The 20991-nt window shown below is 43.5% G+C and overlaps 1 long non-coding RNA gene across 1 annotated transcript in view; it reads right to left on the bottom strand.

Moving 5' to 3' along the window:
* Positions 1-1613: 1613 nt before the first annotated feature.
* Positions 1614-20991, bottom strand: part of LOC117199395 (uncharacterized) — a 101454-nt gene continuing 82076 nt past the window's right edge. Inside the window, exon 4 of the long non-coding RNA XR_007470609.1 lies at positions 1614-1781. This is a non-coding gene — a long non-coding RNA (uncharacterized LOC117199395). The remainder of the gene's footprint in view (positions 1782-20991) is intronic.

The following is a 20991-nucleotide window of genomic DNA, read 5'->3' on the forward strand; positions in this document are numbered from 1 at the left end:
CAGATCATTAGAACATTTACACACACCAGAATTATCAAAATATCTGTTGTATAGCTTTACCATACATCTTATCATTTCTAGTTGCCCTCACCCATTTCTTGTTTCCTTTTTCATTCCTTGCCTCATTTTAGAGTAATTATTTCTTGTATTACATTTTTCAATCTTTCTTTGTATGGAAATTACACATTTTATTTTTCTTATCTCATGGCTATATATAAAATTATAACATTCATAATTATAAAATTTAAGCTTAAAAAAAAGAATCCATGGACATTTATTAATTTAGAAAATGAGCGCCTCTGGCTAACTTTGAAGCCCCCCTACTCTGACTGCACCCTCCCTTTCCACCCTTGCCTGCCAGAGCCCAGGTCTGAAGCGGCCGCTCCCCAGCCCTCCTGGCTCTTCTCTCTTCTCACGTCCTTCCTCCTTCCTAGAATTGCTCACGTGGTTCCCTCCCCAGCTCCTATCCTCTTAGCCAAACCCTTTCCACCCACCCCAAAGCTCCTCTATTCCTCAGAGGTCCCCTGACCCTCTAGCTGCTCTTGACCTTGCATTTACTGCTGGAGCATTTGCAGTCCCTGTTGTAGGATATGTTACTTTGCAACTGTGGTTCTTGACCCTGACTGGGGTATTTTTAAATAATATATGTCCTTGGGCCCTTACCTTGGAAAATCCTTATTCTGGAGAGTTTGGGAGCTTTGGAAAGCTCCCTGCGTGATTCTGGTGTACAGCCAAGGATGAGAAACACGTCTCTAGAAACACGCTCTCTTGTGATTTTATGTAATTGCCTTTTATGTCTAAGCCTTGTTTTCCCAAATAGACTGTAAATTTATCAAATACAGAAGCTATCGCTATAATTTTTCTGTACCTTTCACATAGTCTTGTCTACCAGGCATAAGTAGGTGCTCAGTGACAACTTAAATGACGAACTGATTGATTTAGCATGATGTCGGATACTGAGCTCTTGGATAGGAGGAAACCCGAGATCTGCTCCTGACTCTGTAGCTCGCAAGCCACTATCCTCTCTGGATTTCTGCTTCCTTATTTGTAAAATGAGGGTGATAATTAGGTTTTCAAACTCCTGGGAGTTTAAGGAAATAGTAGAAGCTCATGAGTTATTTTCAATATTTCAAAAAGCCATAGAAAGTTATGGATTTCCTATCAATTTCCGGATTAGTAATCTGTCAAAATACACATAGATGAATGACAGGTGAGAAGAAATAATAAAAGGAATCTTTAGTTTGAAAAGGTTTAAAAGTACTCTGAAAATTATAGGACTCCATGCTTTGGTTGGCTCAATGTTTAGGATCCAGATCCCCTGGGAGAGAGAGTAGAACAGAGTAAAGTAAGAAATGTGGTGTTAGACTGACTTGGGTTCAAATCCCAACTCCACCACCACTAGCTGTGTTACCTGGAGCAAGTTTTCTTCTCTGAGCCTGTTCCTTCATCTGGAAAGTCGACATATTGATAGTAGTTACTCTATGGAGTAGTAGCTCCATAGGGCTGTTATAAGGATAAATAAATTGATACACGGAAAGCCTTTAATGCATTGTCTAGCACATAGCAAGTGCTCAATAAATGTTACTGGGAATATACCCGGTGTGCTAGTCTGCTCAGGCAGCCAAAAATAATACCACAGACTGGATGGCTTAAACAATGGACACTTATTTGCTCACAGTTCTGGAAGCTGGAAGTCCAAGATCAAGGTTCCTGCAAATTCAGTTCTTGGTGAGAGTTGTCTTCCTGACACCTTCCTCCTGTATGCCCACATGGCCTGTCCTCTGTGTATGGGCAAGGAGAAAGAGAGAGAACAAGCTTTCTGGTTATTCTTCTTATAAGGACACTAATCCTATTGGACCAGGGCCCCACCCTTATGACCTCATTTAACCCTAATTACTTCCTTAGAGGCCCCATCTCCACTCTGGTTGAAGTCACACTGGGGGTTAAGGCTTCAACATATGAATTTCAGGGTAGGGGGGGAACAAACATTTCAGTCCATAACACCTGAATAAGAAAAACACTCAGAGCTAATGCCAAGGAGAGAATGGAGAGTCAAAGAAGTCACAAGAAATATTTCTCTCAAGAAATGATCTGTCTCCTAGGCTGGGGAGGTTCATAACAGGTTTTGGAACAGCCCTTCAGCTCCAGAACGAACCAATGTGTTTGACAGCAGTCACTGTGGTACAGCCTGCATCATGGAACATGGGACTGGGGTGGGGGAACCCCAACTGTTCCCAGGGCCAGGCTTCTCCCACCTCTGTGCACATTTACATCACTGGGAGGATGGGATAAAGTGCCGATTCCCAGGCTCCACCACCAGAGATTCTGAATAGGTCAGGAGACTTCTGCATTTATAACAAATCCACAAAAATACTGCTCTAAGGAAATTATTCTAGAAGAAAAACTCAGAGCCCAAGTGGAGAGGAGGAGGGAAGCTATGATGCTTCTGCTCCTACGATGTCTGCTGGGGTGGAAGCAGGTGTGTGTGATCAGGAAATTCAGTGTCAAGAGGCAGAGGGCAGGGTGGGGGGAGGACCAGGCAAGCTGGCTGGGCAAGGATAGGGCACACAGTGGTGGTAGGGGACCAGAGGGGGGATGATATGTGGATGACTGCCTTCAGAGGAAGCCAGCCCTGGAAAGCCGGGGGTTGTGGGGTGATGCTCGGGTGCCTGTGGTCAGCTGCAGGAGCCTAGGGGTCCTGAGATCTGTGGGGGTGGGTAGATCAATCACAGAGAGCCCCCAGCTTTGGCTTCCTTCCAGGTGGCTTTGTTTGCTTCTAGACTAACGTTTTTTCCTGTTACCATCAACTCTAAGTAACTTAGAGGCACTACTGATTATCATATGAAGTCCAGGGCTTGAGGGTGCTAATGAATATGGTGCGGGCCCAGCATTGCTACAGTGGCATCTGGTGTCTAGACTGAAAAGAGGCAACATGACCTGAGAAGAGGAAGCCCCTGTTTTCATAAAGACAGTTAGCTTCCCTTGACTACTTTTTAAAATTATTTTTCTGTTCTTGTCAATCTGTTGTTAGATGCACCTCTCCCCGGATGACTGAATGCCATGATCACAGGCAAGGCAAATGTTTGATGGTTTGGTGGATGGTCATATGCATGACACAAACCTTGTTTGCCTTTCCTGAAACTTATTTCTGCAATCACTGCGAGTCTAGGTCATATTGAGAGAGAATTCTCAGCCCAGTACTTTACCCTGTTTTCCTAGCCATTAGGGTTTCTAATATTTCACATTTTCACTCTGGCCTGTACTTTTCCACCATGCTTGGAGAGGAAATGCACCTGCACTGAAATAGGAAGGGAGCCTTATGACTTCTGAACCTCTCTTCTCACCCTCAGTCCTTATCTGAAATTGGATCCAACTTGAGAATTTTAAAGCTCAACTGAGGAAATCAGGGATAATCATCACAAATTCTCCATCCAGAGTCCATTTTCATTTAAGGCTGCCAAAATGAAGCTATTATTATTAGTTTATGTTCAGATTAATCAGATGGACAGTGCTCTGGATTACATAAATGGGGATAGGAATGTCGAGGGGGACATTTGGTTGGGAGAACTTTTTCCCATCCCCTTTTTTCTGTCTTGACTTATATACACAGTCCTTATTGCCACCCCGTGTTACTCGCTCATTTACGAAGGAGGAAGAGTTGCTAAAGCATTGGGTAGGGCCACTGCATTGACACATGCTAGGTGGCTGCGAGCTCTGCTTGCTGCAGCTGAGGAAGGCCCAGCCTTCAAGGGCAGACCTGGGGGGTCTCCTTACCCTCTTCCTGCTCTCCCAACTCTATGCGGGAATTGGGACAGGCAGGCCCTTCCTGTTAAGAAGTCATCTTTGGCCCTGTTTTGGCCTTCAGCCTAAGTCACATGCTCCAGTTCAATTTAGCCAAAGATATCTTGCTCAGGGCAAATGGGGTGGTAATGCTATAAATGAGTTTGCTCAGATACTAATAAATCTGGTTATTATTCCCACACTACTGATCTTTGTATATATAATTCCATCCGAAGGAAGCTTCCGTCTTAGGATTCAGGCACCAAGTTCTCTACCTTGAATCTTTATCAGAATTCTCTCACAGTCGTTGAATATTTACTAAAAATCACTTTGTGATCCTTAAGTCCCACGCAGTTTTTCCTCTGCTCTCTAAGTAACATCCACACTGTACATCATAAAACGTCTGAGAGATTTTCTGCCACTTTAGGTGTAGGCTTGCAAAGGCAGCATGTACGAGGTGGCCCACTTTTACTTAAGAACATCACTGTGTTTGGATGCATCATTTCCAAATGATTTGTGCAAACTTTGGTTTTAGCCTTGTGATGAGCCTGTAAGAACTTGGTATATTTCAGAGATTTCATTTGGGAATTCACCGTCTTTACCAGCTTAGACATGCGGTCATCTACCCCACCAGTGAGAAGTTGCCAAATAGAGGTGATCTGGTCTACATCCCACCTCACTCAGGAATTCCTTCTGCTCTATCCCTGATAGTGGGGTTACCAGCATCTATACATGCTTCCAGACTAGGGGTACACAAAGGGTATCCATATAATCTGTAAAGTTATATTTTTTTAATGCCTAAAGGAAATATAGCCAAGTTTAAAACTTTGAAAGAATAGTGTGGTAGGAACATGGTTATTTGATACTTGATATGTTTGAGATTTGTTATAGTATTTCATGAATGCTTGAAATATTTCATAAAAGATTTTAGTTGCTGATTATAAAACACAAAATGAAACTAATATTTCTATTAATCACCTTAAATTTCAGCTCTATAGGCACACATTGAAAATGTGCTCAGTACCTGTGTCCCTTGAATTAAATAGATTCCATAATTTTTCATTATTTACCCCAAGAGCATCACCACACAGTGGTCCCTCAGTTACCTGCAGGTGATTGGTTCCAGGATCCCTCCCCCGCTTTGGATGCCCAAAATCCATGGATGCTCAAGTCCCTTATATAAAATGGCACAGTATTTGCATATAATCTAAAGTCATCCTCCAGCATCCTTTGAATCATGGCTACATTACTTATAATATCTGACACAATGCAAATGTTATGTAAATAGTTGTAAATGTTGTGTAAATAGTTGCCATGTAGCAAATTCATGTTTTGCTTTGTGGAACTTTCAGGAATTTTTTTTTTTTTAATATTTTCCAGCCACGATTGGTTGAGTCTGCGGATGGGGATTCCAGTAGAAATGGAGGGCCAACTGTATCTAGCTTCCTGATACAGTTTCTGTTCATCATGAGTATGTACAGAGTCTTTGAAACATCACTCTTATCTGTTTTTTTTTTTCTCCCTGAGAGACCCACATCTCAACTCACCCAGATAGATGGCAATCTCTGCTTTCTGAAAGGTCTTCAACCAAAACAATGCCCATCTTCTGGGTGGGGGGTAGCACGTGGCGATTCACAGTTCTCAGTGCCAACAAATCCTTTCTATTCCCCTTGTTCTAGTTAAGGCTCCTCTCCTCTCCTACTCTGGAAACAGGGAAAAACTGAGCACTGTTCTCTGTAAAATTAACGCTTCATGTACCACGTATATTATTTAAAAGGTTAGATCTCCTCAAAATATTGTTTTCTACAAGCTAAAGAGTTGACAGTAAATCCAACTAAAGGAGGAGGGTTGAATAAAATGTGTGAACATATTGATTATTTTAATATAAGAAATGATTCTGGGTTACCAAAGGGGAAAGCAGGGGTGAGGGAGGGATAAATTAGGAGTTGGGGATTAACTGATTTATAAAATAAACAACAAGGACCTACTGTATATTACAAGGAACTACAATATCGATATATTGTAATAACCTATAATGGAAAAGAATCTGAAAAAGAACATATATCTGTATATGTATAACTGAATCTTCTGGTTTATAAATGGCCCCATGGTCCTTTTCTCCCTCATGCTCCTGTCCTAACTTTCCCACCGTCCAAACCATTATCCCAACACTGACCTACTCAGTTAAGTGTACTGGTTATCAGGTTAAATTGCTGGTTTTAAATGAAATCCACCACCCACCTTTCTATCAATTTAGCCAAGTGAATTGCTTTATTCTCCCGGAGAGCTGAACCTGGGTCTTATTTACCTTCATGTGCCCAAGCCCTGTGCCAGGTCCAGAGTAGGAGTTCCACATACAGTCTTTGGTCGAAAAAAATGAATGAACAGATCAATGAGTCAGAAACACCTAACTGCAACCACTATATAATCAGAAATGCCTAAATAATACCACCAGATTGTGTTCAAACCAACCAGATTATAATTATTTTACAGCTACCGATGTTGAGCTCTTCACACTAGGCGTGTTGCTTTATCTACCCCATGTCCTTTAGCAGGACAATCATGTTTTGTCCTTTAGCAGGACAATCCTCGTAGCAGGTAACTCGGGCTAAGAGAGAGGATTAGGAGAGGTTAAAAGAAGGACTATAACGTCCCCACCCTTTAGTGTTGCTCTTATCTTGTCCTCCCTGCCTTTCAATCATTTAGGTCCTGCAGTCATGCATGATTTTGTGGTCTTCGTGGACAGCATTCAACACCTCAAGACTGAGGAAGTCAGCCAGCTGACCTCGCACTACATCCACCTCCTTGCCCGTCTCTTTGTCCTGAGCCAAGGCGTGTGTATTCTGGTTCCCGTGTGCCACCTGCTGGTCTCCCAAGTCACTGCTTCCAAAGTGCCTCAGGAGTGCCGTGTTGTGCCTGGAGAAAGGGAAGGAGGAGGCCTTTCACAGGAGACGTTCCTAGGGACCCAGGAATCTAGTCTGGGATGTGAACTAGCTCATTCTTACCACGTGTCGGTGGTGGCGACAAGGCAGCTGAGGCACAGAGAAGTCCCTCCCCAAGGCCATACTCTCTGCATCGGACTCCTTAGTCCTTCTCAAAACATTCTTTAACCACGCAATCCTCCAAACACCCACAAAAGGACGCTTCGAAGAAAGAAAGCAGGAAAATTCTCCATACTTATAATAAACACATGCATGAGATGAATAGGTCAGATAAAGTGAGAAAGGGTTATTTGGGTGTTTAGGCAAACTATGCCATTCTTTCTAGAAATAAAATAAAGAGAGGGACGGAAGGAGGAACAGAAGGATGAAAGGAGAGGAAAAATACTTTTATCAGAAATATTGTTTAATACACATTCATTTATTTCCAAACACTCTCTAAGCTAAAAATGTCGAGGATTTTTTTTTTTACTTCTTTTCTTTCTGGAATTTTATATGAAAATAATAAACCCTAAAAATCATTGATTACTAGCTTATTAAACAGTAGATGCAATCACCAAGACGTAAGGGGACTACCTATAGGGATACTGGTATCAATCTGGGGGCAACAAGTCTAGGCTCGTAGCTATGATCCGATGGGCTTCTTCAGCGGTTTCCTGCGCGCGCATTAGGACCTCAGCAAGTTCGGGTTTCTGAGCTCACGTTCAGCATGAATGATTCTGTACAGAGTATTCTCATGTCTCCTCCCATAGACTCTTCATCTAGATCACTCTTAGGAACATTTCTAAACTTCCAGAGACATGTGCCTTCGCCTTCTGTTTTAAGAAGTATTTATTTCTTGCACACTGTGATAGCTGCCAAACATGACTTTTATGTAAAATCATTTCCCTCCTGAATAGCTTCCCCTGCTCTTTTCTCCTGAGCCACAGGCTCAAAGACATTGTATATGGAAGCCCTGTCGAAGAGTGGTTCAAGAGTGCTTCTCATTTCTTCCTCAAAGACTAGAAGAGCTCGTTCCCGAGGATCTCAGACAATTCTTCCTCACTGTCCGGCTGCCTGAGCCCCAGCCGAACTCTGCCTGCTGAAAATAGGCTGAAACAATGTCTAAAACCCTGGGCCCTCAGACAGAAGCCTCTGTGAATGCTGTAGCTAAAAATCTGAACAGGAAATGAAAATGTCAGCTCTTCTCTTGGCACTGTACTTGGCCCTCTGGGTTATCGAGGGCAAGCCATTTTCTTCTGTATCTCAGTTTCTCTGTTTTTAAAATGGGGACACCAAAGTTGGAATTTTGATGTTGATAATAATATATAGTGCTGGTTAACATTTATGGAGTGATGACTACTTGTGGTGCGCTGTACTAAACAGGGTTATCACATTTCATTCTTATAAAACCATAGGAGGGCTTCCCTGGTGGCGCAGTGGTTGTGAGTCCGCCTGCCGATGCAGGGGACACGGGTTCGTGCCCCGGTCCGGGAGGATCCCACATGCCACGGAGCGGCTGGGCCCGTGAGCCATGGCCGCTGAGCCTGCACGTCTGGAGCCTGTGCTCCGCAACGGGAGAGGCCACAACAGTGAGAGGCCCTCATACCGCAAAAAAAAAAAAAAAAAAAAAACACCATATGAGATAAATACTTATTATCCCCACGTTACAGGTGAGGACAGAGGAACTACAGTAGGTTAAAGCACCTTGTTTATTGTTTCTTTAGCATCCATCCTTCCCAGTCGGGACTGGGAACCAGCTCTCCTGGATCTCATAGGCTGGGATCATTTCCTACCTGACATGCCTCTCTCCTCCCTGGCCATGCAGTTTCCAAATGATTCCCCAACAGATGCCAGATTTATGAGCAAAAATGGATTGACTACAGCACATTCCTACAACAGGAAAAACAACTCCAAGTGCACATCTTAATGATAGTGCCTCTGCAGTGTCATCTCTGTACCCAAGGAAAATGTAACACCCACAGTAGACAACAGTTACAGGAACCTACTTGGTGCAAGGCGCTGGGCTGGGCACGCTATAGACAAGATCTCATTTCATCTTGTTATTATCACTATCTTGTACACAGTTAAGTAACTCAATGTCACGGGTAAAACCAAGTCATCAGACTCCAGAATTCAAGTTGAATGACTATTCCTGGCCACTGTTCCTCACTGCCTCTCCATGAAAAAAAACATCAGTGGGACCTGCTATCTGAAAAATGCCACCATGAGGCAGCCAACCTCCCTCCATACACCCTGTGGATTTTTCTAGTTCTAATTTCCAGGTCCTGTTTCAGTTACCTGTGTGGACAGTAATAGTCTGATGCACTGGTATGAACAAAACAGGTCCGCCATTTCCTAAGCAACCTTGAGGGTTGTGATGAACTCTAGGTAAATGAGGGTAGCTTGAGCATTTTGAAGTGGAACATATGAAATTGGTTGGGTTTATAATCAGAAGAGAGAAAGCAGGGGCTTTAAGAAGGCTCACTTCTCATGGACCCTTCCCATTACAATGTGCTATCATCAACACTTTTTTTTTTGATTGAAGTATAGTTGATTTACAATGTGTTAGTTTCAGGTATACAGCAGAGTGATTCAGATATATATCAAGATAGATAGACAGATATGCGTGCTTTTTCAGATCCTTTTCCCTTATAGGTTATTACAAGATATTGAGTATAGTTCCCTATGCCATACAGTAGGTCCTTGTTGTTTATCTATTTTATATATAGTAGTGTGTCTGTTAATCCCAAGCTCCTAACTTATCCCTCTTCCCCTTTCCCCTTCGGTAACCATAAGTTTGTTTTCTATGTCTGTGGTCTATTTCTGTTTTGTAAATCAGTTCATTTGTATCATTTTTTTTAGATTCCACATGTAAGTGATATCCTATGATCTTTGTCTGACTTACTTCACTTAGAAATGCCATCATCAACTCTTTTTTTAATTTATTTTTTATTGAAGTGTAGTTGATTTACAATGTCATGTTAGTTACTGCTCTACGGCAAAGTGACTCAGTTATACATATATATACATTCTTTTTCATATTCTTTCCCATTATGGCTTATCACAGGATATTGAATACAGTATAGTTCCCTGTGCTCTACAGTAGGACCTTGTTGTTTTCTATATATACCAGTTTGCATCTGCTAATCCCCAAATCCCACTCCTACCCTCTCCCAACCCTCTCCCCCTTGGCAACCACCAGTCTATTCTCTATATCCTTGATTTTGTTTCTGTTTCATAGATAGGTTCATTTATGTCATATTTTAGATTCCACATATAAGTGATGTCATATGGTATTTGTCTTTCTCTTTCTGACTTCACTTAGTATGATCATCTCTAGTTGCATCCATGCCATCATCAATTCTTCATGGAAAGGGTACAGATGCTGGAGTTCAAGGCCTGGCCAGCTGAGTGACGCCATAGCAGTACCTGCCAGATGGGCGGGAGGATGGAGCAGTTTACCCATGTGAAGAGCCTGGCATGGGGCCTGGCACCCAGTGAAGGATCAACTACATGCTCATTAAAACATAAAGCAAGAGCATGGTTCTAGGAGTGGCAGGGACTCCCGACCACCAGGCTGGAAGCATCTGCCCAGGGCCGCCTGCAGCACCCAGGCTGGCACCGGCCGTGTGCCTCTGCCGGGGCAAGTGGCTTTCCCCGCACCTCGGGAGAGAACGTTCGGGGAATGAGGAGATGCAGCCTGGAAGCCCACTGGGAGGTGCCTCTCTCCATCACCGGCTTTGCCAGGCCCCCTTGCTTCACAGTGAGAGACTCATTCCTCAGCCCTCAGTCAGGTGGTCTGCGGGGCGGCGGGGGGGAGGGGGGAAGGGAGGCTGCGGAGCCCGAAAAGCTCCGGCTCTGGTCTCAAGCTTGACTTCTTCAAACCCCGCAGGGGTTCAACTGCCTTCAGATTTATGGACCCATAACAGCCGAGAACTGCCTCCTGCCTGCGTCCAGCGCCGCCACGGGGCCCAGGGGGCTCCTGGCTGATGCTGTCTGAGAACCTCTTTATCTCTCTAATGCCACGTTCCCTAAATCTGCGGTGTGACGAGAAAGGGCGGAGGAGGGTGATTCATGCCCCCGTTACACTGACAATGAAATTCATCAAAATCAAATTTCTCCGGAGCATGCCAACATCCCAGCCGGTGCCCGTCTCAGCGCTAGGGCTGGGTTTGTTTGCTTTCTACAATGATTTTTCTTTTTAATGTCATTATTTTTATTATTGTCGCCTAATGTTTTTATAATGTGCTCACTGAGGAGGTTGCTCCGTGCCCACCAGCTCTCTGGGGACCGGGGATGGGGGTGGGCCGGCCTGTGAACCCCAAAGCTGTTGTTCTGTGCATCCCTCCAACCACCGGAGGTCCCTGCCCTCTCCCCTTCCTTAGCCCTGTCCTGACAAGCAACCCAACACTAAACGTGGAATCTCTGACTTACCAGTTCAGTTGAGAAAAACCCCAGTGTTAATGAATGACCTCAACCCACCCTCCCCTTCAGCCACCCACCTACCGTTCTCCCAGTTAAATATCTCTGGATGCTTCCTTCTTTGTATGTCATGGCTTCTAGCCCCATCTTCCATCTTCCCACCCCGGAAAGCTATCCCCTCCCCTACTTGCCAGTATGCCTCTTAAAATGTGACAGCGAGAAAGACTGCATAAATAGTAGCACATCCGTATCATAGACTATCAAGCATTATTTTTAATACTTTAGATCTATCTATACATATTAACCCAGAGAGGTGTTGATGGTGTATCCTTAGTTGAAGAAAGAAAGTTGGAGAGTAATGGGTTTTGCAAGATCCGCTTTACAAAAAACAATTCCCTTGAAAATCTCATATGCGTATGGATTTGTTTTGATGTATTTATATCAGCATGAATAACAGTGTGGAAAAATGCTCCAGAGGCGATTTACATGAGTTACCTGGTTTAGGGGATGTTGGAAGGAGAAAATATTGGTTTTTCAAATACACCTAATCATGTTTCATTAGCTGCAGTTAACCCTTGTTACTCGGGTAATTTTTGAAGAGGAATTTGGTAAAAGAATTTTCAGTCAATAAGTGACATATACTCTGATTCTTATTTTAAATGTGGCAGACACCCAAAGTCCTGCAGATGTGGCTGGACCTGCACAGGGCTCATTGGGAAGGACGCTGACTGTGCTTCTATTTGGACACCTAACTTTCATCCCCTTTGTGGTTAATTCATACTGGGGCTATAGTCCTTACTTGTTTTCTTTAGAACTGTTACAAAGATAGATCTCTTCCTTCCCTCCTATGTGCTTTTAAAGCAGATTTTTTTTTACTCTAAGTGCAGGACCTTAAATTTCTTTTATTAAATTTTTTGTGTTGGTTTTGGCCTTTTGCTACACTTGTCAAGATCTTTTTAAAAATCTGGTCTTCTTAGCTAGCCTGTTAGCCATCCTCCCCAGCTTCATGCCAACTGCAAATGTGATCAGCGGGTCTTTTGTGTCTTGATCCAAGTCCCTGATAAAAATGTTCAACAGGACAGAGCCAAGGACACAGTCTTATAATTGCCCATTTTATTTTTTAAATTTATTTTATTGAAATATGGTTACTTTAAAATGCTGTGTTAGTTTCTGGTGAAGAAAAAAGTGAGTCACATATATATATATATATATATATATATATTCTTTTTCATATTCTTTTCCATTATGGTTTATTACAGGATATTGAATATAGATCTATGTGCTATACAGTAGGACCTTGTTGTTTATCCATTCTATATATAATAGTTTACATCTGCTAACCCCAAACTCCCAATCCAACCCTCCCCCACCCCTCCCCTTGGCACCCACAAGTCTGTTCTCTACGTCTGTGAGCCTGTTTCTGTTTCATAGATAAGTTCATTTGTGTCAAATTTTAGATTCCACATATAAGTGATATCATATGGTATTTGTCTTTCTCTTTCTGACTTACTTATAGTATGATAATCTCTAGGTCCATCCACGTTGCTGCAAATGGCATTATTTCGTTCTTTTTGGTGTGTACTTGCCTGTTTTAGATGAATAAGTACAAGCATTTTGTATTCGTCTTTCAGTGAATTCCTTTCATTGCATGCAGGTTCCTAACGGACAGAGAGATTTGTACTGGGCAAGTCGGTAACCATCAGCACCATCTGACTTGGAGATGATAACAATAAACACTAAGCATAAGCCAACGTGAGCCAACCTAGGAGCACAGCAGCGTGAGTCAGAGCCGTGGAGCATATGGCTCTGTCCACATCTGTTCGGAGGCATCCAGATGGAAGTAGGAGGTGGGCTGGGGGGCGGGGGGAGGAGCAGGCAGGGGGGAGGGGGAGGGGGAGGGAGGAGGGAGCAGGCAGGTGAAGGCAGGCAGGAGACAGCTTCAGGGACCAGGCTCCCAAATCAATCTCCACAATAGTGTGTTTAATGTATGAGCAGCAGGCACAGCTGCCGATGGCTCCCATCCGTGACAGTACAACCGTATGACAAATCCCTCCCGTCGCACTTAGAGAGCCCTGTCTTCTGCTTTTTGGTTAATGGTCCTTTGACACGCCTACTCAAACCACTTCTTCGCAGGCCTTACGAGTCTTTGTCACCCATGTGTGGTAATGTTTTCCTTCTCTGCGCGGCTGTTTCCTCAACGCTGCAACTGAGTAAGTGGCCCTGCTGCCCTGTTTCTCCACACTAACTCTCCTCCACAGCCTTCCAGAAGCAGCCACACTCCTGACCTACACATCTCCTGATACAAAAGAACAAACTCTCACCTCAGTGATAGAAGGTGCAAATTCAAGCAGCCCTTGTTTGTGGTACAGCTCGAAGCAACATTTAACCCTCTTTGTGCCGCAGTGTCACACACTAAAAGAAGGAATTTCGTGACTGCAGCATTTTTCAAAGATTAAATGAGATGGCATGTGGCAAAGAGGTAGATGCTAAATAAATACGAGCTGAGTTGTAACCTGCAGAAGACACAGGCATGACTCACTCCACACTTCTGGCTTTGACTATTTGCAGACATGGGTAGGGCCAGCAAGTGGTTCTAGAATCCTCAGTGTTTTGTCACGACTCCTCTTGGTCTCCTGAGAACGCGTTGAGAACTTTGTGCAGGATTCTCACAGCTGCACTGAGTCACTTCATTCACCCGACATTTGCTGACTGTCAACCCTCTGCAAACACTGGACCAGGGCCAAGGCATACAAAGATGATGCAGGCGAGATCCTGCCACTCAAGTAACTGTCTAGTGCCCATGACTTACAGTGAGAAATATTCCTAGACACAGAACACACATGCACACACACACGCACGCATACACACAGTAGCAGCAACGGCAAAAGTCCACATACCAGACCCTTACTAAATGCAATGTACTTGATATTTTCTGTTCTATCGCATTTTAAGAATTGATTTCACCACCTACTAATGTGATATTGACACACAGTTTTAAAAACTCCACTCTAAGGTTGGATAGATGTTCTAGGTTCTGTTCTCAGTGTTTCCTAGACTGCCCTGGGAATGCCACATAAGGAGGTCCTCAGCTTGCCTGGGGCAGTCAGAAGACCTAACCCCTAAGTTTGAAGAGACTCAGGTATGCACAGGGCACTTGGTGTTCCTGGAAGAGGGAACAACATGGGCAAAGGCATGGAGGAATAAAAGCATGAATGCTCAGAGAACTCCAAAAAATTTTGAATATGTAGAACCCAGAAAGCTTTGGGGAAAATGGAAGAGATATAAGGGTTTAGAGATAAATTTTCAAATAAGCAAAGGTTAAGGGACCAATGATTGAACACTCAGAGGAAAAGATTTCTACTGCCAAGCAGGAAACCCAGTCCAGCACACACTGTAGGCTCTGGGAGATGAGATCTCAGGGGAAGAAAAAAGAGGGTAAGTTTTTAAAAGTCAAATAGGTCGCAAAATATTCATGCCCTGGGTTTAAAAAGTAAAGTCTCTTGGGTATTGCTGATTGTTTAGCAGCAAAAGGACACGGAGAAAGTGCTGGGCTGTGTGGAGGCATTGTCAGCTATGTACCTAGGCACCTAGATTGGAGCACCCAGAGGTCCTTTTAGCAGAAGGCATGTCTGCTTCGTGGACAGCAGTCGAGTTTGCCATAAAGAACTCTGTAGCCTGCTAAAGAATTTGGACATTAATCTGGCCAGGGAAGCCACTGGAAGATTTAAAGGAAGAGAATACCTGAAAATCGGCAGAAGCATCAACACTGCTGGGGAGTAGAGTAGCAGGTGGATAGAAAGGAAGGGTTGGCTGGAGGCAAGCCAGCCAGATGAACAGCCAAAGTTAATAGTTCACAAGACTGTGATGGGAGCCTGAAAGATAATAGGGCTGAAAAGGATGAAAAGGAGGGGATGGCTTAGGAAATAGAAAGTTGGGGACTCAACATGACCCAGGGCCTGATTCGATGTAGGGCAGGAGAGAAGGAAAATCCCAGGATGAAGCACTAAGTTACTAACTTGGGTAGCTGGGAGGATTGTGGAACTCCCCAAAGAGCAGATTTGGGGTATTTGGGGACGAAACAGGAGGATCAGGACAATACAAAGATACTTCCAGAGGACCCAGATTGGTGTCCTATGCATTACCATGGTCAAAGAAAGAATGATCTTCTACCCTCAAGGCCCCTATATCCAGGAATCATAGAGCTAGCTTCCCTGCTGGACCACGCACCTAAAGTCAGAGTTAGAGCCAGGAGGAAGGGAAGGTGTCTGCCTGGTCTCATGAACAGAATGACATAGTAGCCCCTTCTCTTGTGCACACGAGATGCAGTGAGGATTCTTGGGAGCTTCCAAGCAATTCCTCCCTCTAGTTGGTTGGAGAGTTGGGTGGATAGAACAGCACAGGAGAGAAGCAGAAGGAAGCATTTGTCAGCCCTGCCTCCAGAAAATCTCATTGTCAGTCTGTCTGGAGTCACAGGAGACACCCAGGTGTGCACTATCTAGAGAATGTTCAGGTCCTCCCCAGACCCAAGGTTTGAAGGACGACGTCTGTCTTGGGTTGAATTGTTGTTTCCCAAAAAGATACCTCCAAATTCTCACCCTGTACCTGCGAAGGAAACCTATTTGGAAACAGGATTTTTTCAAGATGCAATTAAGTTAAGGAGAGGGGAGATCATCCTGGACTTGGGGGGGGGGCCCTAAATCCAATGACTAGAGTCTTTATAAGAGAAAGAAAAGGCAGATTGAGACACACAGACACAGAGAGAAGACAGCCGGGGAGAAGACGGAGACAGAGATTGAGTAATACATCAGAAGCCAAGATGGCTGCTGGCAGCCACCAGACGCCAGCATGGAACCTATTCTCCCTCTGAGCCTGACTACCCCTTGGTTTGGGGTTCCTTGTCTCCAGAATTTTAAAGTAATAAATGTCTGTTGTTTTAAGCCACACATTGGTGGTAATTTGTTATAGCAGGCTCCAGGAAACCAAGACGACGTCCCAATTAGTACTTTCAGGACACTTGGGTAAAGGCCGCCTAGTGACTATCTCAGAAGTGATTATTACTCCCTGCGAGCTGGCCTCTTCTCTCCGGTCCATTTCCCCAGCATAGACGCACCTCCTCAAGCTGGGTCTCTGTTTTCCTCCTTCTCTTTGCTCTTTTTCCAGAGCAACAGCTTTTCTTCCCAACTCAGACGCTATTCTGAGCTCAGGGTAACAGCCAATGAAGCAGGTCTTTACTGAAGCCCCGTGGAGTACCGCAGGCAGAGCCCAGGGGTGACACAGAGAGGAAAAGCACGATTTTCTTAGGCATTTGGTGAGAGTTTGGGAAAGCCTTCCCAGCCTGCATTCCCTCATTCCTATTTTCACCAGCGGCAAAAGGCATATTATCAATCTTAAACTTTTACCTGCCTGCTCTGCACTCCAGCTGCCACCCCAGTTTTCCCTTCTTTGGAAAGGTCTCCTGGGAAGAAGACCAAGACGCAAAGCCTTTCCTGGCCCGCCTTCAATTTGCACTATCAGCATCCCAGTTCTTTCCTGGGCAATAATTCTTACGTTTCAAAAAATAGCTCCTTATCAAGAAAAGGTTGGAGACCTCAGCTCTGTTCTAAGCCTTGGCTTGAGCCTGTGGATCAGGAAGGTAGCCATGTCCTTAAGAAGTCACAGCATTCTCATTTCTACTTGAAAACCTAACGCTCCCCAAAGAGCAACTATCTCCCCAGATTGTCCAAGTTCATTGACTGATCCTGATAGTGTCACATTGAAGTTGCAAATCTGGATGAACACTGGAATTAAAATGTATTTTAATTTCCTGGAAATTAAAAAAAAAAAAAAATGAATGAAAGGACTTAACCAAATCCGCAGGTGGCCCCGGGCCAGTCACTTAACCTCTGCTTGGCCCCGTTTGCTTATGGAGGCATTAAATGGGAGTCGTGAAAAGACATCTTATGAATGAATTAATTAATGATTTGAAAGGAGCTTTAAAAGTGCTATGCAAATGTGCAGCGTTATTGTAAGGCCCCTGGGAATCTGAGACAAAGCAGGGAGCCAAACTCCCAATTGAGGATTATAATCAAGGAGCAAATGTAAGCATTTTGGAATGTGAAAGAACCATTAATATTGGTTACTGTGATGGATTCGTTTTTTTCTAATCCAGATTGAGAGGTGAGAAACTTAAAATGTGCGTTCAGTTTTAAAATCCATGTGAGCCCAGATGCTTTCTGAGTGGTTACACTTCAGCAAATGCCTGCACATTAAAACAAAATAAAAAGATAGAAGGAAGCTGAGACAGAAGCAGCAGGTACATAAAACCAATTCTGTCAGCATATGTATGAGCACAAACAGTGCTTTGTGCCCACAAAATCAGATGATTAGCATTTGCAGATGTCTGTATATATAGTTCAAATACTGCCAAAATAAAACCTCTTGAAGCCACCTAATTTTAATATTATGCTCATTAGAGAGAGAAGCCACTCTCAAACCACTAGCCTGTGGAAGCCCTCCAGGCAAAGCAGCTTGTTTTTTTCTGTTTTCTTTTCCTCAATAAATAGACCCCTGGCTTTATGGGGGCCTGGGGCAGCCATTGATCCTTATAATTATAAACAAAACAGGGCATTAATTCATTCCTTTGAAAAAATATATTCAAATTAAGCTATGGAGATGGGGCTGTAATGTCTTCTAAAGGAATATAAAGCCATCTTAGCAGCAACGCCAACAAAAATCAAGAAACAACCCAAACCAGTTTTTCTTAACTTAAACAACTTCTGGCTTCAGAAGTTGAACCATTATAGAAGAATGGTTTTGCCTGATGGAAAAAGCAGCTTTTAGTGTCCAGGCCTCACTTAATTTCTATTTTCATGCCTGAATGGCACTCTAAGATACCAGCACTGTGTGTTCCTTGGTTTACCAGGCAAGAGCAGAATTTTCTAAACTGGCAGCTTCTCCTCTCCAAATCTTCATAATCCATGGGTAAGCAGCAATTACTGTGGCGCTCAGGATGACCTACTGAATGAGGAGACCAGAAAAGCAAGACACACCAGAAAAATCTTCCTGTTTTCCAAAATATTTCCTTTCAAATGAGAAAATAATCTTTGGTCTTTATTTTCCTGCGCTGTTTTTGTTGTTAATTCTGGTCCAATTCAATAACCAATTATGGCCAAAGAGGCATTCAGGATTATCTGGGCAAGTAATGATCCTCGAGTAATAGTAACTGCTTGAGTTCGCATGGTCCTTGAAGAAGGCACAGCTGCTTTTCCTACATCTATAACATTAATTACACCATGAAAATGTTAGGTGCTCAAAAATTTGGTGAAACTCATTTATAGGCATTGATTTTGAAAGAGTATTGTGATCAAAGTGGTAACCAACCCAGGCACTCTTTGGGCACAGTGATTCATTGCATTTGGGCCTCCCTGGACCTTCGTAAGTACCAAAGTTGAGCTTGTAGGATTCTGCTTCTTTGGTAAGTAAGTAATAAAGCAAACAAATAAGAAAGCTCTCTTTAATAAAAATGCACTTTTCTATTCTTTCCTAATCTGTTCCTTATCTCCTGAAATGGCAGAAGTGGGAATGTCAGAATCTCTTGAAAGGTTAGAATAATTAAGAGAAATTTCACCAGAAAGAAAAGAACATTTTTCAACCTTGCACTAAACATAAATTGTCTGATATTCCGGAATACCCAAGAAGTTCAACTTTTCACGGTGACATCTCAGGAAATCCTAGATCCTAACTTTGCTCCCATGTTCCCCTGTCTTCAAAGGCAACTTCCTTCTAACCTGCTCTCCTCCCTGACCACCTTTTGAGAAACCCCATTCTCTACACACAGGATTCCCCTCTCCTGCAGCAGTACATCCCGGGTCTGAGAACAATGGCCTTTGTCCCAAGGTGTGTGTCTGTCGGGGCTTTGACATACTTAAGCCATGCAACAGAACACAGCATAGGTGTAGCTTCCCCTTCAAGAGGTAAGCTGAAGACACGCCTATCCCCGCTGTCAGCAGGTAACTTTGGATCTCTGTTTGTCTTTGCCTCTGTCTCTCTCTTCCTTACACACACACACACACACACACACACACACACACATACACACAACATTCATTCTCAGAAATTGCCAATGGTGAAGAAGAGAAATATTTTCCTGAGTCTTAATTCACAATGCAGCCAGATTCATATTATTATTCAGAGCAATGTTAATTCCTTTCCTTTCCCTTTCCCTCCCTAGCCGTTTCCCTCATTTACAAATTATGTCTCACTGGGCTTTTCCTGGGATCAGAAACTGACCCATTAGGAAGCCAGAGACTTCTTAAATATCCTTAACCACACAAAGACCCTATGAATGTTTCATTCATTCATTCATTCAACAGATATTTATCCACTTCCTATAGCACCTTGTTAGGCATTTGGAATATAACGGTGAACAAACCTCCACGCAGCCCCTTGCTTTTTTTTTTTTTAACATCTTTATCAGAGTATAATTGTTTACATTGTTGTGTTAGTTGCTACTGTATAACAAAGTGAATCAGCTATACGTATACATATATCCCCACATCCCCTCCCTCTTGTGTCTCCCTCCCACCCTCCCTATCCCACCCTTCTCCGTGGTCACAAAGCACCGAGCTGATCTCCCTGTGCTATGTGGCTGCTTCCCACTAGCTACCTGTTTTACATTTGGTAGTGTGTATAAGTCCACTGTCTCACGTCGTCCAGCTTACCCTTCCCTTCCCCATGTCCTCAAGTCCATTCTCTACGTCTGTGTCTTTATTCCTGTCCTGCCCCTAGGTTCATCAGGGGCACGGAGCCTCTTCCTCAGTCTTTGGGCAGAAAATAAGTGGAGATCCTTCTTTCAGTTATATGTGTTAGTCGCCACATACAAAGCACTCCCTAAATGAGTTATCATTTTATCATTGATTTGGACCAGGTTGCCTTTTATCTGGAGTGCTGTGGGTACAGAACTGCTATCACATGAGGCAGTGAGCTAGCCGAGCCTGGGAGAGCCTCTCAGATTTTTCTGATTCTCTAATCAAATGATCAGTGTCAAAGCCGAGCCTAGAGATTATCAAGCCCTCCCTCACCCACCCCCATGTCCCTGATGAAGAGATAGAAGGACAAAGACATGAAAGGTCTTGTCTAAAGTGAAACAGTTATTAGCAGAAGAGGGAGAGCGAGGTGGGTCCCGTGCCTGCTGGTGTTCCGCTCTCTCCACCGCATCCTGCTGCCTGAAAGGAAAATCTGGCTTCTGGAATCTGACTCCTAGATGTTCTGCTGAAGCTACCAGTCACCACTGGCCAATCTGAGGGTGACTCAATAATCCCTATGCTGACCTCTTTGTAACCCTACTCACATTGAGAAGCAGGTGTAATAAATACGGCACCAACAGTCTCTCAGTGCTCCAGAAGAGGGGAGCCAGCACTGCTCTTCCAGAGGAAAATGTATAAAAGGTAGCTGAATAATAGGCAGCAAGAAACAGTCACTTATACAATAAAATTGGGGGACATCCTACATGTTTCAATCATTACACTGAAAACCAGATCTCTTAAGGTTACCTACGAAGAAACCAGAGAAGTAGCAAAAAGACAGTATCAGGAGGTTTGCAGAAAAAGTATTTTTTATATTTTCATTCATTAGCAGGTGAGGGCAATGACAGATAAATGGTATCCTGTCATAAGATCTATGCCATCCAAGGTTATAGAAGCTGACAGTATCATTTTCCTACATGTGCCACATACTTCATTCATTAAAATTAGAAGACACAGTTTTGTTATTGAATGTCTGAATGTTTATATTCCTTTACTGATCTATACGAGTGCCTGCCTACATCTCGAAATATATAAAATGTAAATTAGGTATAAGCAACCTAACAAGCGATCACTGCTCCTTCACT

Source organism: Orcinus orca, chromosome 12, assembly GCF_937001465.1.
Source record: "Orcinus orca chromosome 12, mOrcOrc1.1, whole genome shotgun sequence".
NCBI lineage: Eukaryota > Metazoa > Chordata > Mammalia > Artiodactyla > Delphinidae > Orcinus > Orcinus orca.